Source organism: Manis javanica, chromosome 3, assembly GCF_040802235.1.
Source record: "Manis javanica isolate MJ-LG chromosome 3, MJ_LKY, whole genome shotgun sequence".
Classification (NCBI taxonomy): domain Eukaryota; kingdom Metazoa; phylum Chordata; class Mammalia; order Pholidota; family Manidae; genus Manis; species Manis javanica.
Genome location: NC_133158.1, coordinates 80,684,387 through 80,694,937, shown reverse-complemented (window position 1 = coordinate 80,694,937; position 10,551 = coordinate 80,684,387). Strand labels below are relative to the sequence as shown.

The 10,551-nt window shown below is 36.7% G+C and overlaps 1 pseudogene; it reads left to right on the top strand.

Annotated features, from left to right (window-relative positions):
* The first annotated feature begins 7,871 nt into the window (after positions 1-7,871).
* On the top strand, positions 7,872-8,801 carry LOC118969757 (olfactory receptor 5K3-like; annotated as a pseudogene).
* The last annotated feature ends 1,750 nt before the right edge of the window (positions 8,802-10,551 follow it).

Genomic DNA, 10,551 nt, shown 5'->3' with positions numbered 1-10,551 from the left:
AGGATCACCAGGAATGAAACAACACTAAGAGAACTATGTGACCAAGCCAAAAGGAATAATATTCGTATTATAGGGATACAAGAAGAAGAAGAAAGAGGAAAAGGGATAGTAAGTCTCTTTGAAGAAATAATTGCTGAAAACTTCCCCAAACTGGGGGAGGAAATAATCGAACAGACCATGGAATTACACAGAACCCCCAACAGAAAGGATCCAAGGAGAACAACACCAAGACACATAGTAATTAAAATGGCAAGGATCAAGGACAAGGAAAGAGTTTTAAAGGCAGCTAGAGAGAAAAAGGTCACCTATAAAGGAAAATCCATCAGGCTAACATCAGACTTCTCGACAGAAACCCTACAGGCTAGAAGAGAATGGCATGATATACTTAATGCAATGAAACAGAAGGGCCTTGAACCAAGGATACTGTTTCCAGCACGACTATCATTTAAATATGATGGCAGGATTAAACAATTCCCAGACAAGCAAAAGCTGAGGGAATTTGCTTCCCACAAACCACCTCTACAGGGCATCCTACAGGGACTGCTCTAGATGGGAGCACTCCTAAAAAGAGAGCACAGAACAAAACACACAACATATGAAGAATGGAGGAGGAGGAATAAGAAGGGTGAGAAGAAAAGAATCTCCAGACAGTGTATATAACAGCTCAATAAGCGAGCTAAGTTAGGCAGTAAGATACTAAAGAAGCTAACCTTGAACCTTTGGTAACCACGAATCTAAAGCCTGCAATGGCAATAAGTACATATCTCTCAATAATCACCCTAAATGTAAATGGACTTAATGCACCAATCAAAAGACACAGAGTAATATAATGGATAAAAGAGCAAGACCCATCTATATGCTGCTTACAAGAAACTCACCTTAAACCCAAAGATAAGCATAGACTAAAAGTCAAGGGATGGAAAAACATATTTCAGGCAAACAACAGTGAGAAGAAAGCAGGGGTTGCAGTACTAATATCAGACAAAATAGACTTCAAAACAAAGAAAGTAACAAGAGATAAAGAAGGACACTACATAATGATAAAGGGCTCAGTCCAACAAGAGGATATAACCATTCTAAATATATATGCACCCAATACAGGAGCACCAGCATATGTGAAGCAAATACTAACAGAAATAAAGAGGGAAATGGACTGCAGTGAATTCATTTTAGAAGACTTCAACACACCACTCACCCCGAAGGATAGATCCATCAGGCAGAAAATAAGTAAGGACAAAGAGGCACTGAACAACACCCTAGAACAGATGGACCTAATAGACATCTATAGAACTCTACATCCAAAAGCAACAGGATATACATTCTTCTCAAGTGCACATGGAACATTCTCCAGAATACACCACATACTAGCTCACAAAAAGAGCCTCAGTAAATTGCAAAATATTGAAATTCTACCAACCAATTTTTCAGACCACAAAGGTATAAAAGTAGAAATAAATTCTACAAAGAAAACAAAAAGGCTCACAAACACATGGAGGCTTAACAACATGCTACTAAATAATCAATGGATCAATGAACAAATCAAAATAGAGATCAAGGAATATATAGAAACAAATGACAACAACAACACTAAGCACCAACTTCTGTGGGACGCAGCGAAAGTAGTCTTAAGAGGAAAGTATATAGCAATCCAGGCACACTTGAAGAAGGAAGAACAATCCCAAATGAATAGTCTAACATCACAACTATCAAAACTGGAAAAAGAAGAACAAATGAGGCCTAAAGTCAGCAGAAGGAGGGACATAATAAAGATCAGAGAAGAAATAAACAAAATTGAGAAGAATAAAACAATACCAAAAATCAACGAAACCAAGAGCTGGTTCTTTGAGAAAATAAACAAAATAGATAAGCCTCTAGCCCAACTTATTAAGAGAAAAAGAGAATAAACAAAAATCAACAGAATCAGAAATGAGAATGGAAAAATCACGACAGACTCCACAGAAATACAAAGAATTATTAAAGACTACTATGAAAACCTATATGCCAACAAGCTGGAAAACTTAGAAGAAATGGACAACTTCCTAGAAAAATACAACCTCCCAAGACTGACCAAGGAAGAAACACAAAAGTTAAACAAACCAATTACGAGCAAAGAGATTGAAATGGTAATCATAAAACTACCCAAGAACAAAACCCCAGGGCCAGACGGATTTACCTCGGAATTTTATCAGACACACAGAGAAGACATAATACCCATTCTCCTTAAAGTGTTCCAAAAAATAGAAGAAGAGGAAATACTCCCAAACTCATTCTATGAAGCCAACATCACCCTAATACCAAAACCAGGCAAGGACCCCACCAAAAAAGAAAATTACAGACCAATATCCCTGATGAATGTAGATGCAAAAATACTCAATAAAATATTAGCAAACAGAATTCAACAGTATATCAAAAGGATCATACACCATGACCAAGTGGGATTCATCCCAGGGATGCAAGGATGGTACAACATTTGAAAATTCATCAACATCATCCACCACATCAACAAAAAGAAAGACAAAAACCACATGATCATCTCCATAGATGCGGAAAAAGCATTTGACAAAATTCAACATCCATTCATGATAAAAACTCTCAGCAAAATGGGAATAGAGGGCAAGTACCTCAACATAATAAAGGCCATATATGATAAACCCACAGCCAGCAGTATACTGAAGAGCGAGAAGCTGAAAGCATTTCCTCTGAGATCGGGAACAAGACAGGGATGCCCACTCTCCCCACTGTTATTTAACATAGTACTGGAGGACCTAGCCACGGCAATCAGACAAAACAAAGAAATACAAGGAATCCAGATTGGTAAAGAAGAAGTTAAACTGTCACTATTTGCAGATGATATGATAATGTACATAAAAAACCCTAAAGACTCCACTCCAAAACTACTAGAACTGATATCGGAATATAGCAAAGTTGCAGGATACAAAATTAACACACAGAAATCTGTAGCTTTCCTATACACTAACAACGAATGAATAGAAAGAGAAATCAGGAAAACAATTCCATTCACCATTGCATCAAAAAGAATAAAATACCTAGGAATAAACCTAACCAAAGAAGTGAAAGACATACTCTGAAAACTACAAGTCACTCTTAAGAGAAATTAAAGGGGACACTAATAAATGGAAACTCATCCCATGCTCATGGCTAGGAAGAATTAATATTGTCAAAATGGCCATCCTGCCCAAAGAAATATACAGATTTGATGCAATCCCTCTCAAATTACCAGCAACATTCTTCAATGAATTGGAACAAATAATTCAAAAATTCATATGGAAACACCAAAGACCCCGAATAGCCAAAGCAATCCTGAAAACGAAGAATAAAGTAGGGGGGATCTCACTCCCCAACTTCAAACTCTACTACAAAGCCATAGTAATCAAGACAATTTGGTACTGGCACAAGAACAGAGCCACAGACCAGTGGAACAGATTAGAGACTCCAGACATTAACCCAAACATATATGGTCAATTAATATTTGATAAAGGAGCCATGGACATACAATGGCAAAATGACAGTGTCTTTAACAGATGATGCTGGCAAAACTGGACAGCTACATGTAGGAGAATGAAACTGGACCATTGTCTAACCCCATATACAAAGGTAAACTCAAAATGGATCAAAGACCTAAATGTAAGTCATGAAACCATTAAACTCTTGGAAAAAAACATAGGCAAAAACCTCTTAGACATAAACATGAGTGACCTCTTCTTGAACATATCTCCCCGGGCAAGGAAAACAACAGCAAAAATGAGCAAGTGGGACTACATTGAGCTGAAAAGCTTCTGTACAGCGAAAGACACCATCAATAGAACAAAAAGGAACCCTACAGTATGGGAGAATATATTTGAAAATGACAGATCTGATAAAGGCTTGACATCCAGAATATATAAAGAGCTCACACGCCTCAACAAACAAAAAACAAATACCCCAATTAAAAAATGGGCAGAGGAACTGAACAGTTCTCTAAAAAAGAAATACAGATGGCCAAGAGACACATGAAAAGATGTTCCACATCGCTAATTATCAGAGAAATGCAAATTAAAACTACAATGAGGTATCACCTCACACCAGTAAGGATAGCTGCCATCCAAAAGACAAACAACCACAAATGTTGGCGAGGCTGTGGAGAAAGGTGAACCCTCCTACACTGCTGGTGGGAATGTAAATCAGTTCAACCATTGTGGAAAGCAGTATGGAGGTTCATCAAAATGCTCAAAACAGACCTACCATTTGACCCAGGAATTCCACTCCCAGGAATTTACCCTAAGAACACAGCAATCAAGTTTGAGAAAGACAGATGCACCCCTATGTTTATTGCAGCACTATTTACAATAGCCAAGAATTGGAAGCAACCTAAATGTCCATCGGTAGATGAATGGATAAAGAAGATGTGGTACATATACACAATGGAATACTACTCAGCCATAAGAAGCGGAAAAATCCAACCATTTGCAGCAACATGGATGGAGCTGGAGAGTATTATGCTCAGTGAAATAAGCCAAGCGGAGAAAGAGAAATACCAAATGATTTCACTCATCTGAGGAGTATAGGAACAAAGGAAAAACTGAAGGAACAAAACAGCAGCAGAATTACAGAACCCAAAAATGGACTAACAGGTACCAAAGGGAAAGGAACTGGGGAGGATGGGTGGGCAGGGAGGGATAAGGGGGGGGAGAAGAAGGGGGTATTAAGATTAGCATACATGGGGGGAGGGAGAAAGGGGAGGGTGGGCTGCACAACACAGAGAGAACAAGTAGTGACTCTACAACATTTTGCTAAGCTGATGGACAGTAACCGTAATGTGGTTGTTAGGGGGGACCTGATATAGGGGAGAGCATAGTAAACATAGTGTTCTTCATGTAAGTATAGATTAAAAATTAAAAAATAAAAAAAGAAAGAAAGAGAGAAAGAAAAGGGGGATTACTCCTTGATAGGATAAAACTATTGGTAAATCAAAGATCAATGCATGCTTTAAATATCCTTAATGTTGATCACTTAAAGGGTGTCATATGATCAGCTATGGAGGTACTCTTTTCTGATAATATACCTTTCTCTTAATAAAAAAAAAAAAAGCAGTTTCTGTGTGCTGACCTCCAATGAGTTCTGCACAGTGGTATAGAGGGCATGTCAAAGTGTGGGCAAAGCGTCTGTTTGTTTCTATGCAGAAGATCAAGGCCTAGATTGGATACCCAGAAAATGAACTAAGATACGATATTAGGAGGAGCTTTCGGCATCAGCACTCTCTGGAGGACTTGTGCCGGGGGATGATCATCAAAGAGCCTCCACAGGGATCTGGATGATGCTGCGGTTGTGGCTGCATGCAGCCCACCATCTCCTGGACTTGCCATAGGAATGAGGAGGGAGATTTCTAGGCTGATGCATACAGTGAGACAACAAATTTGACCGGATCTGTACTGTTGGAACTCAACCAGGAGGTGGGAGGGGTGCAAGGTGTAGCACTCCAAAATCTTATGACTATAGACTACCTACGGTTAAAAGAACATATGGGATGTGAACAGATCCCAGAAATGGGCTGCTTTAATTTGTCTGATTTCTCTCAGACTGTTCAAGTACAGTTGGACAATATCCATCATATCATAGACAAATTTTCACAAATACCTAGGGTGCCTAAATGGTTTTCTTGGCTTCACTGGAGATGGATGGTAATTATAGATTTGCTTTGTTTATGTCACCGTATTCCTATTATGTTAATATGTGTGTGCAAATTAGTTAGTAGTTTAAAACCTATACATACTTAAGGTACTCTACAAGAAGATATGTCAAAGAAATAATCGATCCTCCCATGTTTCCTTCCATATGCTACATCTGTAGCTTTTCTTCTTTCTTCCTAATTACAACCCTTAAATAGAATTCGTTCCTCATATCGAATTTACTGAGTATCATAATTCCTCCAGGTGGTAAAGGTACCTCGAGACAAGTGCTGGGCATAGAAGCCACAGGGCATAAATCTGCAAAGAAGTAAAAAGCTAACCTTTTCAAACAATATGGCTTCTCTCTCACTTACCAACTTTACATTTCCCTGTATGGCCCCAGAAGTTGACTGGTTAGCCAGAGATGGGTAAGATTCCTCAAGGGAGGAACAACCTAAGACAGGCACAGTCACAGGGGGGCCATCAGGTGAGAATTTGGGGATCAACAGAGGTGAGGCTCAGAACCTCACCTCCCCTGTTTTGAGAGAAATCTTCTGCATCCGTGGATGTTTTGCTGCCCTTGTCTAGCCTGGATTAATACTTAGTCCATAGGCACACACCTGATCATCTGATCATCTACATTTGCCCTCTTACAGCACTAAACTATGTTTTCTACCTTTATCTTGCATCTACCTACCACTTCAGCATTTTATTAAAAATAAAAATAATAATAATAAAGGGAGAAATGTGGGATCCACATATAAATCAAGTACAAAAATCAAACGAATATTCATATTTGACCTGATTGTTTATAGGTCATAATGCGTGATCAGAACCGAAAGTTTCTGTGATGAATGCCCTTGTACTGTTCACCATGTAAGAATTTATTCACTACATAAGAATTCGTTCACCATGTAAGAACTTGTTCGTTATGCTTCAGAAGATTGGAGACTGACGAGAATTAGACTTGAGATGGATTAATGATTGTACATTGAGCATGGAACCCCCTATACTGAATTTTATTGTTGTTAACAACCATTTGATCAATAAATATGAGATGCCCTCTCAAAAAAAATTTAAAAAAATAATAATAAATAAATAAATAAATAAATAAATAAATAAAAAAGAATCACACCTAAATTTCTAAAATGATGAATTTTGTAGCATGTTCTTCACACTTAACTGTCTCAATCTGCAGAAACCAATAGGGTCACTAAGGATCATTGGCAGAATACTGGAAACAAGTTGCCCCAACCGGGTCTCAGGGTGGAGCTAGGACTACAATCAATACTGCTTTTTCTCCAAAGCATTGCACATCTCTAATAAGAAGTTGCAGCTAACCTCAAATATCTACAGTTATAGTAAGAAATTGTGCAGGCCCACATGAGAAAAAAACACCACGGAGATTATGCACTAGCAACTCTTAATTGGGTTGTGTACATAACATGTGCTCAAGGATTCAGAACATGGAGATCAGTGTGGTTCAGGCACTTGGCTAAAACTTTACTTAGTAGCATTGTATGTAATGTATCTACAAAAAGAGGGAAAAGATCCAGATACATGGGCAAAATTCAACATGGGTAATGGCAAGAACAGAGGCAATGTTTATGGACATGGTTATGACACAAGGAAAAGGAATGAGGCAATTGACAATCTGTGGACATTTATTTTCTTACGTTTTCAAGCAATTCCCCTAAAGGATAATAGTCCTATCCTTAATACTTAATGATATTCGTGCAATTCCTAAAATGCAATTTTAACATATGTATTACATACTATTTCCACAATAGGTCTACTGGGGGAGGATATGAAAACTTCTGCTCAGATTAAATATATGTGTATTAGGAAAGTTGACTTGAAATTTATTTTAAGCATCTTTAATCCAAAAACTAACACTTACATTATTTGACAATGTTTAGCAAAATATGAGTAAACTAGATTTGTATTACACATGCATACATTAAAAAACAAACCTTTTCCACTGTAAGCATCCCCCCTGGAATTATCTACATATTCTTAGGAATCCTGAGTGACAGAGTTGAGATCATAAAGCTGACATGCTCCCTAGTTATGTGCTTGCATCCCAAAGATATTAAGGGAGGCTTGAAGCAGCTTTTATTGTAAAAAGAAAATTTGAGTGAAATTATACAATTTATCTTAGCATCAAATATCTCCATTATTTCTATCTCAACACAGAAGGTGGATATGAATGAGGATAACTACTTCTTCTCTACTACAACTGAATTTATCCTCATGAGATTTACAGATCACCAGAGCTGAAGACCATTCTGCTCCTGGTGTTCGTTACCATCTATCTGATCACAATGGTGGGGAATCTCAGCCAGTTGGCTTTAATTTATATTGAGCGTCTCTTCACACGCCAATGTACATCTTTCTGGGTAAACTTGCGCTGATGGATTCCTGTTGTTGTTGTGCCATTACCTCCAAGATGTTAGAGAACTTCTTTCCTAAGGACAGAATGATTTCCCTCAAAGAATGCATAGCACAATTTTATTTTCTCTGCCTTACTGAAAGTGCAGATTGCTTTCTCCTGGCTGCAATGGCCTATGACCGCTATGTGGCCATATGTAGGCCACTGCAGTACCACACCATGATGTCAAAGAAACTGCATTCAGATGACCACAGGGACCTACATAACTGGAAAAGTACATTCCATGATTCAGGAAGGGTTTCTGTTTAGGTTAACTTTCTGTGGGTCTCACCAAATCAATCACTTCTTTTGTGATGTTCTTTCATTATACAGATGTTCCTGTGTTGACCCTTTTATCAATGAACTGACGATATTTGTCTTTTCAGGGTCAATTCAAAACTTCTCTATTACTATAGTCCTAATCTCTTATCTCTAGATCCTTTTCACAATTTTCCAAATGAAATGCAAAGAGGGAAGAGGCAAAGAGTTATCTACTTGTGCATCTCACTTCTCTCTGTCTCAGTGTTCTATGATTCACTTCTCTTTGTACATATTTGTCCAAATTCAGTTAAAGAAAGAGATAAAGATATACCTGACACTATTTTTATACTTTAATCATTCCTTTATTAAACCCATTCACTTATAGTCTATGAAATAAGGAAGTAATAAATGTTATGAAAAAATTTATGATGAAAATTTCATAATATTCATAAAATTGTGAAACAAATATCTCCTGTTGATTTTCACTTGATAAAATGCTTTTCAAAATCATGAAATACTGAGAAAATAGAAAAAGACCACTTTGTACATAAAATATTAAATTAGTAAAACTTCATGGTGTATGAGTCAAAGAAGATGAGGAAGGAGTGGTCTTCTAAAATATATTTCAAAATCTAAGCTAGCAGTTTCCTGCAGCAGTGAACCGGATAAGTATCCATGAGGTCACAAATGTGTCAAGGCATAATTAAACTATTAACTAACTGATTAAGGGGTAATGATACGATTTTTAACAAATACAACAATGCTAGCAATGAAAAGCATATGTAAAAGTTAGCTCCATTTTATTTTCTTGGGAATTTCTAGAATTTCAAAGCATAACATTCAAAGTCCAGCATAAAATTCTCAAGAATTATTCCCTTCTCAGTCTTTATGTCTACTGCTTTTTGTTTCTTCTGTTTTGCTTTGTTTTATATTCCACAAATAAGTGAAAACATATGGTATTTGTCTTTCTCTGCCTGGCTTATTTCACTGAGCATGATACCCTATAGATCCATCCATATTGTTGTAAATGGCAGGGTTTCTTTTCATTTTCTGGAGAAGTAACTAATGGTTACCAAGGGGAAGGTTTGAGCTGGATAGAAGGGGGGTGTGAAGGAGATAAAGGGTCACAATAATTATCAGTCACAATGTTAGTTGGTCACAGGGACAGTAGTACAGCATGGAGAATATAGTCAAAGATTCTATAACATCTTTCTATGTTGACAGTAACTGCACTAAAGGGGGTGAGGATTTAATAATGTGGGTAACTGTTGAAACACTTTTGTACATTTGAAACCAAAATAAGATTGTACATAAATTTTAATTCGATAAAAAGAACTAATCCCTTCTTAAACAATAGCACTTGACACAAGTAACTGTTCATTTGAATGTAGTTCTCAACTTTCTTGAGTTTAAGAGATTATGTTTGAGTATTAATTCATGCAAAATATGTATTTTTTAATGAGAAAAATTTTCATCTTTTGTGTTAGTCATTTTACTCTCAAATTCTCTGAAATAGATTATCTGTATACTAATGATTTATTTATGTGTAACAGAAAATAACAAAATTTAAACAGAAACCTCTATGTGTTTGCACATTTTTATGTAGTTTGATTAGCTTTTCATCACATATGACAGTGCAATTCCTGAATATACTAATTATTTATAATGGATTTGTTTCTCTCTGTTATTACCTTCTTATTAGGAATAATAGCAATGAGCAACCTGGACACAATCTAGTGTAAATGACTGATATTTCTTAGCATTAACAGAAAAATGGAGATTCTCTTCAAGTATAAATGAGGAAGAAAATACTGAGTTTTCAAATACCTAAGCAAAAATATTTATTGATCACTGACATGTGTTTATATGAAAGAAAAATATAATTTACTGAGACCCTACTATTTTCTAGGTACCAAGTTATACCTTTCATATATATAGCTTACCAATTAGTTGTCAATAATTCGCTCATGCTTTTTCTCAGTATAAATAACAACACTGAAATATTGAGTAGCTTGACCAAGTTCATCCAGTTCATCTGAACCGAGCTAGAAGTTAAATCAATACTGTCTTTCCCCACATGCTGGGAGAAAATATAGATCCTTGTAGACTGGGGTACCAATTCTTAAGTAGCATGGGAAGTAAAACATGCCTTTAAAAACAGTAAAACAAAAAATCCATATTTAGAGAATGAAA